The sequence below is a fragment of the Manacus vitellinus genome, unplaced genomic scaffold (genome assembly GCF_001715985.3).
Source record: "Manacus vitellinus isolate BGI_N305 unplaced genomic scaffold, ASM171598v3 scaffold_26_pilon, whole genome shotgun sequence".
Classification (NCBI taxonomy): Eukaryota; Metazoa; Chordata; class Aves; order Passeriformes; family Pipridae; genus Manacus; species Manacus vitellinus.
This window is the reverse complement of record NW_021939960.1, coordinates 6,539,180-6,554,919: the sequence shown is the minus strand read 5'-3', so window position 1 is coordinate 6,554,919 and position 15,740 is coordinate 6,539,180.

Genomic DNA, 15,740 nt, shown 5'->3' with positions numbered 1-15,740 from the left:
TTCTCTTTCGTTTACAAAGCCCATGTACATACTTTGAAACCAAAACAAGTTCAGTTTTAGTGCAGTACATGATTTTACAGCAAAACAGAAAAAGCTGCCCACCCAGCCTTGAATCCACGTCTGAATGCTGGAGGAAAAACTGTCTAGAGAATGATTTGGGTAGAAGGGTGCATTCATACAAGAAATTGCTAAACATCAGCAAAGCCACACTGGTGACAAGGATGTGAAATAGGTTAGAAAAATTAGATGGAGTCCTTCTTCCTCAGTAACAATCGTGCCATCAAGAAAATCATACTTCACCACATGGTAAGCAGAGGTAATAATGACAGTAACTGCCACAAAAGTAGCTGTGAGATGAACTGGCAGACAGCTGAACAGAGGTCAATTAACAAAAGATTTCTTTAAGTGACTTGATTCTCCAGAATTTGCTCTGATCCCTCAGCAAATTTTTCAGCCACAGGTCAGCTTGGCACAGATATTGTGTAAGGTGGAGGTGCAGAGAGAGGCTTAAAGCCTTTTCCTTTCCTGGAGCTATGCTGAACAAGATGAACAGGTTGACCTCAGTGCAAGGATAAATGTTCCTCTGCCAGGGAGGCACAAGGAGAAACAGACCTATGGAATTCAAGAATTAAAAGCCAAAAGTCAAGCTGAAGTCAGGGTGGCAGATCTGCCCCCATTTTTTTTTTTCACGAGTAATACTTGTAGAGGATAGAAGTCTAACGTTAATTTTCTGTCACCTCTACAGTTTAATTTGCATAGCAAGGCAAACACTTGGAACTGTTTTTCTAGTAGTTGGGGCATACAATAATATGTGGCATATCCCAAAATGGGCGGGTTTGACCACAAATATCAAGAAGTATTTTTAAATACTCCTAGAAGTTCTTCATCTTTTGTATCCAAATAGCTTGAGGGGTGTCCCAATTGGGTGTCTCACTAGAGGAACAGAGGAACTTGAGATACCTCAGTGGTGGATCATAGCGGGGAGAATAACAAACTAACAGCATTGATGAGCCTCTGAAACCACTGGCAAATGAGATGAGCAAGCAGCAAGTTCTAAATTTATCTTTGTGAGGATGCATTAGGAAGATTTGTAGTTCCCACCTGCTTGTATCTGTATCTTAATGGAGATCTTCACTTTCCAGAAGCCCCTCCAAGGAGCTTAGAAATATGCCCCTGCCCCCTACAAGAGTCTCTGCTTTCCTTGATAAGAATGCAAACACGTTTTATTACCAATCTTATACACCAGATAGAAAAACAAATCAATAATTTTCTGTATAAAGAGGTCTGCTTGGAAAAGGGCAGACTTGTGAGAAATAAAATACATCTCCTGTTACAATATGAGGAGATCACATTATCTGTTCATCTTTTATTGGAATAAAAGGGCATGTGTAGGTATTGAGTTAGCTGCGTGACATGTCACAAGGCTGAGCTCTGAGTAGTATAAAAAGAAACATTTTGATCAAATGCAAGCTTACTTAGAGATGTAAAAGGAATTGTGCTAAGGAGCAATTTTGTAAATTCAAGCAAAATTGGTTTAGAACAGATTTTGGCGGCAGATAGAGACAGCAAATATGCAAATCCCACCCTCATCAACCAACCAACCCAATCCAACCACAGGGTCATGTCACAGCTGACCCCTTCCCTCCTGCAGCCCAGGATGAGAACTGACCCAGGGCATTCAGCTCATAACCCTGCTTCAGCAATGGCAGCTCACAGCTCTAGCTCAGCTGGCTCCAGCCTCAAAGAATGGAAGAAGAAAAGATCTGATGACAGGGAGCCCAAGCGAGTACTTTTGCTCAAGGGATGAATCCTAATCCTGTTTGGCTTCTGAATTTAATCACAAAGGATCTGGGAGAAAGTGATGCTCCTAATCCAGGAGAGGTGCAATAGTCTCATGTTCATTTCCTGACAGGTTGAGTTTCTTCTTATAGTGCCAAAAGTCAGCAAGAGAAGTTGAAGGAATATTTCTCTATAGATTCTTAGTTTGCCTAATTGCAGACTTCCTCACAAGAGCGGTGCCCACAGAGGACTCAGAAGACGTGAAGCTATTTTTACTCTTCATTTAATTCTTCTCAGCCATTAGCAACTGAGAAGTTGTGATTAGTGCTGCAAGTTCTCCTGTAAAACAGTTATCCAGTGAATCACTCTTCACTGACAGGGCTCTGCCCACCTTCCCACCTGCCTCACCATGTGATAGCCTACTATTATAACTCCTCCAGGAACCATTTATTTCATGGAGACAATTATTTTCTTCCTCTCCTACCTGGTCAGGAGCTGCTCTGCTCAGCTTCATGGCAAACAGCAGCTGCTGCTGGAGATGACCCTTCCAGACAGGGTATCCTCATGTGGGGCTTCAACTGCTCACACCCCAGAGAGCCATAGGAGCTGATAAAGCTGTATACAAATAAATGTACCCACAAATTCCTGGGAATCAACTGTCCAGGACATGCAGGGGGATCTGAAGTGGTGGTTCTGGGCTATGAATTTTTCCCCACAAACAGAAGTGCCCTTGTCTTAATCATCTCCAGCTGGATCAGGGGGGCATTCCCCCGAAAATAAGGACTTCCCACCAGTGTCTGGTGAATAAAGCACTCCTGTCCTCTGTCCTCTGCCAAAATCAATGCACAACAATGCAAAATCAAAGCACAGCAACCTGCAATGTCTCACCCATGTTGTCTCACCAGCAGGAGGAAGCTGGAGCAGATCCAGACCTGCTGCAACACCTTGTCCTGCTGTCCCAGGGGATGGGCTGGCCTGAGCTCAGCAGGAGCACTGTTGTACAGAAACACTGGTATTGATCATGGTCAGACTGTGCTCGAGAGGAGCTTCAAACTACAACAATAATCATCATCATTCTTGTTGCTTTATTTGATCACACAGATAGAGCCCAAAATGTGCTGATAGTAACAGGAACCCCCTGTAGGAATCTTTGATTTTCTCTTCATGAAATCACAAGCTTTGCTGTTGTTTCTGAAAAATATTAGATGGAACTCATTACAAGGCAAATTAAATTTGAATGTTGTCAGAGAGAGGATGAAGACACAGCCTCATTGAGCTCCTTGTCTTCCCTGTATCTGGGATCAGTGGCAGGGCTCCATATTTGAGTCCCATCCTGCCTTCCTGACTGCCCAGACCCACTCCAGAAATCAGGAATTTCTGATTTTTGCCACATCCCAGCTGCCTGGGAGCTAACCAACAGACTGGGTTTAGATATCACCACCACCGTGTTTTAATCTTTCCATTAAGATTGGATTTGATGATCTTGGAGGCCTTTTCTAACCTTAATGTTTCTATGCCACCACCTAAATCAAAATAAGTGGAGAAATAGCAGGGCCAAAATCCATCCCCTTCCTCTAAGTCAGTGTACTTGTATCTTAGCATCTTAAGCTAATTATTACAGCTTGTGTTTATGTGGGACTTTTTGCCAACCTATAAAATAGCAGCCAATCCTCATGCTTGGTTTTGATGTTGAGCAAACACCTCAAACAAACCTCCCTTGAAATTGTCTGGTTCCTGCAGCCCAGGGTATCGTGGCAGTGAGATTTGTTCCTGTATGGCTTAAATGACACCACTGATTTTATGATGGCTTTTCCATGGCTCCAACAGCAACTCCCATTTTAGAGTGCAATTTCTACCCTGGCACAGATGAGCGAAATTAAATTTGTGTGATGATATGCAGAGAAATACTCTTGCTTTGGAATAAAGCAAGGAAAGATCTAGTGGCAGAGGTTGCAATAAACCTGCAGGAAACCTGCTATTACTGCTCGGAGTGTCAGGCTCAGCACCTGCAGTGCAATAAGGCATAACGTGATGGATGGGATTCATAATATATGTAGATACTATACATAACATGGTTTGGCCAGCATATGTGAATTTGGCTCCATGAGCACAGCAGTAGACTTTCCTTCCCTTCCCTTCCCCATTTTTGCCTGCTGAAGATCTTCTTTCACAGAAAGAAGACATAAATCCCTACGTTTATAATAAATTCTAAGCGTGGGGTGAGAGGATGTTAAATGTTTAAATTAAACACGGCAACTTCTGCTATTCAGACAGAAACCCACTCCCTTGAGATGCTTTTTCGTGGGTGTTTTTAATGGGACCAGCTTTGTAGCAGCCAAAATCAATGCTGAGGCTGCTACAACACGACCACGGGGATGAAATTGCAGTGTGTTGGCTTGTGGGTTTTGTTGTGGGGTCTCAGTTCAGCCTGTGGTGAGGTGACTTATATCAACACCCAGAAACTCCAGGGCAGCTTCTTAGTTAGGGATTAAAATTTTCTGAAGTACTTTGCTATAATTACCTGCTTCTTTTTAAATTAAATGCTCGAATAATTTTAGAAGCTGACTTGAACAAGAAAGTGCTTCAGCTTTAACTATAATTTGCTAGGAAACAGGTTAAAAAAAGGAAGAGCTCAAGCAAGAACAACTAGCATGAGTATAAAGAGGTTTGGGAAAGAGGAATTAAGTGTCAATATGTGCCACCAATAACTTACATTTATGTTACTGTGGCAGAAAGGAGAACCCTGAAAATAAATCCACCAACAAATTGGGATAAATATTAAACTAGCATTTATGTTCACTTTCACTTCAACAGTGCAAATACTTAAATACATTAAAAAAGATTTAGATTTTCTAGATACTCAAGGGTTTTGTAGGCACTGCCAAATCTGGTTGAAGTGGGTGAAGTCTGAATACTATGGATACATATACAGCTTAGTAAACCTTGTGTCCAGCCTAAAAGGTGGATTCTTGGGGCTGTCCTGTGCAAGGCCAGGAGTTGGACTCGATGACCCCCATGGATATTCTGTGATTCCATGGTTTGTGCTCTGATTTCAGTGGCTCAAGTCTGCCCTGGGCTGTGGTGGCAGTGCTGTCACCCAGCCTGGAGACCTGGTCTTTCCTGAACACTTGTCCTGTGCAGAGGATGTGCAGATCAGCTAAACCCAGCGCAGGGCAGCCAGGACTGCTTGGACCCCATGGGCTGCTTCTCATTTTAAAATTAGATGAATTTAACCCATACAGGATTTTGCAGCATAAAAGGGGTCCTGGGGTGGCTGTGAGGTGCTGGATACTTGGGAAGACTCAGCACAGGGACATTCTCTAATGTCCACTGAGGGTTTGTCCACTGATTCTAGAGATGGGAAGATGTGACAACATCAGAATTGAACAGGATGTTGGTTGACCACGGTTGGTGATACTATTTAATTTTCAGACTTGAAAAAGTGGTTACAAACTTGAAACTTCGTTTGACTCATGACTAAAAGGAACATATGATCACTACAACATTTGGACCAAAGTATCAGTAAAAAAGAAAAGCAGCATATGAGACAACATATGGTAAATATGTATTTAGAAGCACAGAAAGTAGACAAACTCATCTGGGTCAAGATTTAATCAGATAATGTTTGGTTTAGACTCAGCACTAATGCTGCTTTGGAAGCATATTACATTTGGAATCAGTATTTAAAACTCTGTTAAAGGCAAATGAAAATAAAAACTAAGGGAAAAAAAAGAAAGAGTGGCAACAAAATTATAACTTGGCATGGCAAATTTATATTTCTCTGGCAACCAGAAGATCAAGTGTAATTAATCTGTACCCACCCGATTTCTCCATATGTCTAGCAAAAGAGGCTAGCCTGGGTATGTAATGCAATTAATAACTCATTTCTTTTTGGTTTCTTTGCCTTTATTTATTAGGTACTAAATTCCAAGTAGATCTACAAACATAATCTTAGACTTTGAAGAAGCTCCTGAAGCTGGAATCCCTTCATGTTTTAATGAAAGTCCTTGTGGTTCAAGAGGTCCTGCAGGTTTTTAGGTATAACATTTTCCCCCAAAGCCAACGAATCACAAAGCACAGATATGCAAAACACAGTACCCACATTCAGATGTCTCTTACTCATGTGAAGACAATAGAGTAACACCATTGTCTGCAGAGTGTTACTGCCAAATATCTGTAGCTTCAAGCCATGAATAACACAAGATGTGTGGGAAGACACATGAGCACGCATGAGACTCATGGTACATAGAACTGCTTCTGCATCCTGATGGATGGAGTGGTCCAGCTTTTCTCCACCACTTCTTTCCCCCCAGACTGTTGCATCACGGATGGCCCACCATGGAATCCTTTGTACCGACTCAAGTCCAGCCAGCAGCAGAGCCTCTCACACCTGCTTTTCATCACCTTGAAACAGTGTATGTTTTGTGACTTTTCATTGTTTTTCCATTTGAATATTCACAAAATATATCCCTAAATATTCACAAAATCTTTCTTCCATTCGGCATAGGGTTCCTTACCCAGTTTGCACTAACAGGTATGAATTCATTCATTTGGTGAGAACTCAAGTCAGAACACAGTAAAGATCAGGGGAGAGGGCAGGGACTGCATAATAGTTAAGGTCCAGGACAAAGGATTTCTGAGCAGACATGTTTTTCTTTGAGGGTCAGCTTTAAGTTAGGATCGGGCATTTGATGTGGCCTGTGATTTTCCTACATATTTATGACTCTACACACGAGAAAAGTTGTCAGTTTGTACCCTTAGAAATGGAATGAGAACAGTTTGACGTTTACTCCCCTTTTAACAAAGGCACCAGGTGGCTGGCAGAGACGCTGTATTACTTCATTAGCAGCAAGCAGAGCAGAAGGCTGGCTGTGAACAAGCAGCGGAGCTCTCGCTGAAGGAAGCCAAGCAGATGAAGCTGCGGGATGGAGCCCCTCCAAGTGCTGATAGGAGAAAGGAAGATGGGCCAAGCCGGTGAGAAAACCCTGGCACCTCTTCCAGGCACTCACAGAGCCCTTAAACACTCCTTGCTTACATCTGTGAAACCATCTCCTGTCAGGACACATGCTTTGCCTCAGCCTCGATGTTATCCTTCCGAACAAAGGCTGCTGTCCACAGGACAGTGACTGCAGCAATCCCCCCCGGGAGCCATAAGCCATCAAAACATATGGCTCTGCTCCTCCACATCTGCTCCGACACGGCAGCATCGGTTCTCACACAAGATGCTCAGCAAAGACGGAGATGTGCTGTAGCAGTTCACAGACACCTATGGCTTTGGAGGGAATAATTCCACTCTCCTGGTTTTTGGATCATCTCTCCTAATTCCATCAGATTATGGCATTAGTGAGGGTAGGAGAGGCAATAAGCTAATGCATCAGTCTACGAGGCCTGGGAGGTTTTACTACCCTCCTTTTCCTTGTTTCACAGAGATGCAACATGATGTGGATATTGAGAACCAACTCTGAGATTGTGCAAGTAGCTTTTCCTGAGTCCTGGAATTAGTTACCATGTCCCTACATTTTAAAAAAAATACTTGAAAATAACAGAATCCTAGGGGACTTGGAAATTCTGTTATCAAGATTACCAACAGGTATTAAAAAGTATATGGCTTTGCTGTCTGCCCAGAACATCAGGCAAATGATAAAAGGAATGTCTCCAACTTTAACTGAAGGGGACTTGGATAAAGGATCACAAAGTGTTCTGACAGGGCATGCTACCTCTCAGGGTGCTGGGAATAGCCACAAGCCAGTGATGGCAATTACTAGAACCTTTTCCTTCCCTTCTTGGTGTGGATTCAGGTGAGTCCTGGCAGCACTGGTGACCTCTTCCATTGGCATTAATAGCACTGGAAGTTTGAACACAGTTCTCAGGGCCTCCCTTTTGCTGAACACAAGACAAGCTTTTCCCAAGCAATTCCAACCCCTGTGAGCTCCAGGGGAAATCCAGAAGCTGAGTTTATTCCATGATTTCTCCTAGATTTGCTTGAGCAAGGATTGCAGTAGGAAAGGTCTGGCTGCAAAGCCCCTTTTTGGGCAGGTTGGGTTGTTTCCCTCCCTGCAGACCCCTCAGTGTTCTCTGCCCCCAGCTTAACAGAGAGCTTCTGCTTATCCCCCTGCCCATTCATCTGCTGTGCTCACCCTTCAGAGCTGGCATTGCAGACAGGGTAATCCTCTTTGGTGCCTTTAACTTTAATTAAAAGGTCGCCTTCCAAAAGCAACTGAGAGCAGCCCAGTGGTCCTTCCTGCTGTTCTCACAAACCAAATTAGTCATCAAGTCACAACTTGGAAATTCAGCACCTTTCAGTCACGGCGGTAATTAATCACCATTTCACTTTAAAGGACTCTCTGTTCACCCATGACAGCTGAAGAGGGAAAAAAGGAAAAACCTAAAGAGCTGCGGATGGTGATCTTAATGCAAAGCTATTGTCAAGTCAATGAAGCCTTGAGAACAGGCTAACAGACTTGAGACACAGAAGAAGATGGAAAAAGAGGAAAGATACATCTTCTTCATGGCAGTCAGGTTCTGCTGCCAGTTTGAGCTGGCATAAAGAAAAGAAAGAAGGACTGTGAATATTCTTGCATTATAATTCATTCTCGTGTTATAACTCATGTAATGGTGGTTTTGAGCAGGTTACTTTGCAAGTCACTCTCTTTTTAAGTGTTCAAGGACCAGGTGAGCTGGCTTTGAATGTGAACTCGGTGTAGTCCATACCTCCTTCATCAAAAGGTCTCCATCACTCTTCTCCTGCCCATGAGCCACCAGCCACAAGGTCTCATCCACCAGGTCCTGTCCAGAGGCACAGCAGGTCAGCAAGGACCCTTTCTGGCTGCAGTGGGGGAATGATGGAGAGGAACAATGCCTAAGGCCTCTTCTTAGCAGGAACAAAACAGGAAGAGCAGGAGTGCTAACACATATGGCAAAATGAGTAGCTAAAGCCACAGGGACCATTTCCTAATGCCTCTGGAAATGTGTAGCTGCTCACTAGTTTTCCCTCACTGCTATTTCACAATGTTGGCTGATTAAATTTTGCTGCCTGGTATTGAGTCTAAATAATAATGAATAACTTATGAGGTGCTCTTCTAATGAAGCACACTCTGTTCCTGAGTTTCACTCAGTGCAAAGCAGTGGAATTATTGCTCACCAGACCCAGGGGAGTCAGCCAGGTCTGCCTATTTTCAATAAATCTGGATACCAGTCAGTGAGTGTCTGTGGCTGCCACTCCAGGGCCATCTGTGGCTGCCACTCCAGTGCCATCCACAGCTGGCTCGGGCTGTGGGTTGGGACCCCAACCTTTGCTCCCACATCTCTGGGCTTCATGACCAGCTCAGGAGTTCAGGTGACCAGTGAAATACCCAGAGAGAATACAAAACCAAAATCCCACTGGTCAGCCTGGAGGCATTCAGCCTGTCCCACCAGCTATTTCTTCTTATCTAACTCCTGTTAGGTTTTTGTTTTCTGCTGAAGGCAAGTCTCCACCAGAATGAAGTGCTGGGCAAAACAATTTGAAATATTTTGAGTCCTACAGCGGGTTTTAGCTTTCACAGCCCCCATGGCAGCAACTCTGCCTCAAAATGGTTCAAAAATGTCCATTGGCTTTACTTTGTTGGGGCAGCAGGAACTCCAGCAACCCTTGCTCTGCTCACACCCCAGGCAGGGCTGATGTTTAAACCAATTTTCTTCAATACAAACCAAGTAGCCGGTTCACAAAGGCAGCTCCAAATTCCTCAGACTGAAATGCACTTAAGCAGCTTTTGTGCAGCTTCAGCTCTGATGCTCCACGATCAGACAGGTAATGCAAAGTGCCTGTCTCTCCTCCAGACTGGGAGGCAGTGATTTCTCAGCTGAAGTGCTGTGTGTGCATCTGATATGCATGAAGAGCTGTTTAAGTACCAGTTGCCAGAGCCTGCCAAACAAGAAATAGATTTGCCTTCTACACTCAAGTGAATTTTTATTTTTGTCAATCTTGCCTCTCTTCTAACATGTCCCCCTGTGAAACGTGTTGAACTGAGATAACCAGGCATAATGCATCCGCAGGGATTTGCAGTGGCAGGAAAACAATCTTGATATTCACAATGAAAAATGTCTAGTAGTTTTATGCCACTTATAGTATCAAATGATGATGGTTTTTATCTTCTGTCTGTGGAGAGTAAGCTTTGGAAAAAGCCAGACTATGCAAATTTATGTACGTGTGTGTTTATTTACTGCAACCACTGATCAGATCAGGAAAGCAATAAGGAATCACAAAGAAGCCTCCTTGTTTTCCCTACACACCCCAGGACTTCTTTTCTTTCCCTGGTTTTTGATTCCCCTCCTAATTACAGTGATGCTATTATCCAAATTAGCAGCTGAGAACACAGCTCACAGGGAAACACACAGAAACCATTTCAGGATTAGGTGTGATGGCAGTGAGACAAGTGACACTGAGGCCTGGGAAGGTGCTGTCTCAGCCAGGAGGAGAAAACACACAGGGTTTGGGGAATTCCCTTTGTTCTCTGAAGCTACAAGGTTCCTCAGATAGGCTTTTCTTTGTTTATTTAGTCTTTGTGGATCACAATCTAATTGCAGTTTAGAATTCAGAGCACTTGTGTGGGGAAGGCAGTGGAAGGAAGATTTACCCACCAAAGGGGATTAATTAGGAGAAAAGTAGCTGATGGACATCGGATCAATATGAACCTAAGGGTATAAATGAGTAAGAATGAGATAAGAGCACTTCTCTGTCAGCTACTGGTTTTACCATGTTTTTTTGGGTATCTGGAACCTTCTTCAGTAGGGATAGTGCTTAAAAAAACAAAGTTAGTGAAATGAAGCCTGTTTTCCAAATATGTGCTGTTGGCTGGGAGGCATGATTTGTTTTAACTCTGTCTCTCTCGTGAGAATTTTTAAAAAGTCAAGTAAAATTTCTTAGTTTCCTGGAGATTTGTGCAGAGACTGCAGATTAGGAGGGGGTCAGAGATGGAGCTGAGGACCAAGACCAAGATCCCACAGGGATGGAACTCAGCTGAGCAATGAGATGTAAGATCTACCCCTCCTTGGGTTTTGATTCAGACCTAAAGCTCCTAAAATTAAGTATTTGTACCAATGTTTGCATTATCTTATCTGAATTGAAAACTGAACCTGGCTGGCACTGTTTGGGTCTGGTACAGACTTTTAAGTTAATTTACATAGTCTTCATGTTATATTGAGTCAAAATTTAGCTTTTTAAAATCTTTTTCAAGGTACTTTCCAGTCTGGGCCCATTTAATGTCATTACCCAGGTATGTAAAACCTAATTAGCCAGCAGGACAGCAAGAGGATGCAGTTTTGGGCTCTGTATGTTGTCAGTGGCTCTGCTGACAGGAGGCTGCACAGGATGAATTTCCCCACAGACACCCACGGGTGCACGGCCTCACTCCATGCCTGTGTGTGTGCAAAGGGAAAAGGCTTCAGGCAGTGAGATGGGAAATGCTGCAGAGCAGAGGCAGGGAAGCCCCAGCATTACAGTCATCAGAGAAAAGGTTAAGGTGAATGATCTCTCTCTGGTGTCCTATTAACCACCCCCTTCCAACGACAACCTTCAATTTGCTGCAGGTAGAAAAGGATGTATTTCCACTATTTCTACAGCTGTTTAGGAGTTTTAATTACAACTGGCACATCTAGAGAAGCCTAAATCAAAACACTTGGCATGTGGGAGGTTAAATGTTGCTCTTTTCAAACTACTTATTGTTCTTGGATTTATCTCTAAAAAGAGGATATTACGGAAGCAAATGTGGCAATGCTCATTGAGCACTTCCTCCTTAACCCACCTCAGCATTTGCCTACTCTCAGTTGGTTTCTACAGTAAACACATTTCCTTTATCTTTAATTCATAAGTTGGTCTTTTGTTTAAAGTGTTTCTTTCTTCCTCTGTCCCTGTGTGTGCATATTCCTGTTCACGGCTCTTGCAATACACAATATAAAACAAAAACCTAATGCCAGAGGGAAACCGAGGGGAATTTTTGCAGTGTGAAATTTCCAAAGGAGGTTGGCATTTGAGGAAGGATTCAGGTGCTTGAACATGCAGCCTGTGCTGCTTTGGAACCCCCCCATGGCACGTGAGGCTTCCCCAGAAGGGCTGGAAGATGTGACAGCAAACCTTTGGGACACCATGTCCTTGTGGGGACCGTGCTCCCCAAGGCTGACTTAATAGAGCAGAGAGAAAATCAGTGTCACAGCAATTACTCCTGATGTTGAGGAAACCCTGGGGAATGATGAAAACCTCCTGTCTGACTTAATTCTTTCAGGGGTTTCAGGAAGGTGAGGGTGAGAGCCATCAGCCTCCTTTGCAGTTGAGGGGGCAGATGCCTGGAGCTACCTTGGGCTAACAAGAGGAACCAGGGGCACTGGCCCTGCAGCCCTGGGGGGGGTGTATAAGCTGCTCAGACCTGCTTTTAATCAACCAACAGGATTTGTATAAGAATTCCGTGAAAGCTGGTAACTAAAGCTCTCAAGAGGTAGAGGATTTGCTGTGATCCTGGGTGGGATAAGCTAAGATGGTATTTCTTTAACAATCTAGTGTGTCACAGAAGCAGGCAGGAGCCCCCAGATCCACAGAAGCTCTATTATAGGCTGAAAACACTCAAAGATGTGTTTTAAAAGACCTAGGACTCCAGATATAGGACGGGTACTTTTTCCCAAGTTGCTGAGACAAAAAAGGAATTTGCTTGTTTTAATAAATTTGGGAAAGCTCCCTGGCAGGCTGAGCCTTGTGGCTATGGAGAGGTAGCAGGAGGGAACACGGATGGGAGAGACCCCCCAGGGCAGCTGTTCAGAGGACAAGGATTGATAAAGCACCTCCCAAAGCTGCTGCCCACCTGTCCCCATCTCCTGGTGCACTAACAGAACTCCTTATCCGGGTAGGAAAACTGTTTTCCCAGCCCTGGGCTCAACTGCAGTGAGCTCTGTCACTTTGGAAATGAGAAGCCAGAAAAATACAAGAATAAACTTTAATAACCTGCAGCTACCTCCTGACAGAGGGCAGCATTTCTGATAGGGTGTTTCCTTAACCTGTGGAGCTTTCAGATGCTTTGCCCTGCTGAAATGGGAGGTGTGGGCGATGCTGGGCGGGTGTTGGAGAGGAAATGAGCAAAAGGAAAGGAAAAACAAACAAATGCCAAACTAAAATAGCAGCAGTCTGGAAAGTGGATCCATTGAGCAGTTTATCTGTGAGTCAGATCACAACGTGCACAGCTCTGATGCCTTTCCCACTGCTTCCTCCGAGAGTCTGTGAGCACAAAAATAATTCTGTAAATACAATTATTTGCCAATGCTTCTTGGAAGTACTTTTTTTCCCCTCTGAAATAAACATAAAAAAAAAATTCCACGACGATTCTATAGGAAGTGAGCATGAAACTCGATTGCATTAATCTGCTTTACAATTTTTTTAATGTACATTCCTGAAGAATAAATGCATTTTTCCCAACTGGAGATGGGCAGGCTACGAGCAGAAGCTGCAGCACACACAGTCTGTGCTGCTCCTTTGTCACTGTCCTGATGTGACCCAGATTCACACGGGATTTGTCATCACTCTGGGGAATGAGACCAAACACGACCAGGGGAGGCAATGGCTGATCCATGTTTATTGAGGTTTTGTATCACTGGCCTCGCTCTGGGCTTTTATTTGCCCTGACAGGGCTCAGATGGACCATGTGTAACTTGCAGACTGTTTTCTGCTGCTGGGGGAAATTGGGCCAGGTAAATACAGCTCAGAAAAACAGCTGGGAAACAGTTTTCCCCCTGGGAAACAGGGCAAAGTGGTCCTAAAAAACAGCCTCCCACGCTGCCCACCCACAAGTTCAGACCCATCCTGTATTACACTTATTTATAGGTAAGTTCACTAAAAAGGTCTTGAGCTCTTAATACTTTTATAACATCTTTTATCCTTCTGGTAGGACAAGGAAAAGGGAAAATAAGACTGGAATTTGCATTTTGTTGCTTGCAAAAGGAATAATTTGATGACATAAAGTTTTGTCTATTCCTACACCAAGATCAGCTGCTGGAGCCTGGGAAATCACTCTGGTCAGTTTGAGTCTGGCCCTTGGAAGGGCATCTGGGCTGAGGAAAAGGTTTTATGGGATAACACAACCCTGGAACAAGCTGGCAGAGCACTGAGGAAACTTGCTGCAAATTCTCATTGATTGTGCACTTGGCATCCATGAAAATGATGGTGTAAAAGACATCAAGGAAGAAAAACTGTTGTTATTAGCAGATAGCAAGGTCATCAGTCTGATTAATCTGCTGTTAACAGCCTGCCTGTCCAGAGGGGCTCAGCTGTGCCTGAGGACAAGGAGATGGGCAAACAGGGATGGACGTGGCTGCTGCTTCTGCTGTCTGCTGGCACTTGGGATGGGATGGATCAGGATGGGATAGAATAACATCACTGCTCTCCATTCCAAGGTAGAAAAGGCACTTGTGAAATGACTGGGGTTATTTCACATAAATCATCTCACATTTGTCCTTTTAAGAACTGTACATTCCTGGTATAAGCAAAAAAAAAAAAATTCATTTAAATATTTATGAGACCAAAGGAAAAAAAAAAAGAAAGGAATGCAAAATGAAAATTTAGACATCTAATTCATTTGGATGAAAATGAGTTGTGCAGTTCCAATTTTTCAGCTGACTGGGGCCCCAATTAATATTTTTTTCCTATGCAGAATGTAAAATCCTGTTGTTATGTTATGGGATATGAAAAAAAGAATGTTACTGTTATGAGGTTGGAAAAAAAATATCTTTCTCCCTTTCACTGTTAATGAGGCACAAAAAATAACAAACCTTCACTGTGCAAGACCCTTTGCTATTCTGCACTTGGTGCTTTTCCCCTATCTCCTGCCTCTCCCCTCATCACTAATAGTCCTGTAAATATGCAAAGTATTGCACAAAGAGAGAAAGGAGATGTGCCTTCGAGATAACACAACATATTTGCAACTTTAGGCGAAGAGGCATTCGGGTTCTGAACCTCTGCTAATGGGAACAACCTTGTTCTTAGCGGGAATGTTAATCAATCAGACACACAGAGTATTAATGATGTTCTTTTGCCTAATTAGATTAGCAAAACACGAGTACAGCCACTTCGTTTTTTCCCTTCCAGCTCTCCGACTTGTGCTCCCAAGGAGCACCACCCATCTGGCTCCGGGATGCTCTGGAGGGAGGTATTTCCCCAGGCACCGCAGGAAAAGGGAGCAGCTGAGTCCTGCCTATGCCCACAGCTCCCCGCTCTCACCCCGGGGACGGGCAGGAGAGCATCGTGGGAATGATGTTGGAAGATTTCTAGTTCTCCCTACAGCTTTTATATTTTTTGAAGCTGAAGGCAGAGGTTTAGCAGCTCGTCCGTCTGCTCTGGGCTGCAGCAGGGAACCCCCAAGTCCCCGAGCCCCAGAACACACAGAGCTGGAGCACGTTGTTCAGTGGAGCTCAGGGAGGACCAGATGCTCTCCTGTGTTCACAGGACTCACAGAGAATCTAAAACCCAACTGGGCATTCCCTTGAGCCCTCCCACGTGGAGCTACCGGGATCTCCATGATAACAAGAGAGCTATGGAAAAATGAGATGAGCCTTATCTCTGAGAGAAGAGCATCATAAGATTTAGAGCAAGACAAGAAGCAGATAAGATGACAGAAACACTCACAGGTCCCCTGACCTGCAAAGTGTGAGATCCCTGAAAAACACTGATAAACTGTCCTGAGTGTTCATCAATTTTCCTCCCGGTTATCTGATTTATGCAAATGCAGGTAACACACTGCTCAGCTCCCAGCATAGAGAAAATGAAAGACAGGCACTGAAATGTATTAATGAGGGAATATTCTTAAAGCAGATCCAAATGAAGTGTTAAAAGGATTGTGTGAAACTAAATGATCTTCCCACCTTGCTGGTGGGGAATTGGAATTATCATGTGAAAAAAAAAAAAGGGGGGGAAATAAAGTTTTAACATATTGTTAAAGGAAGATGAA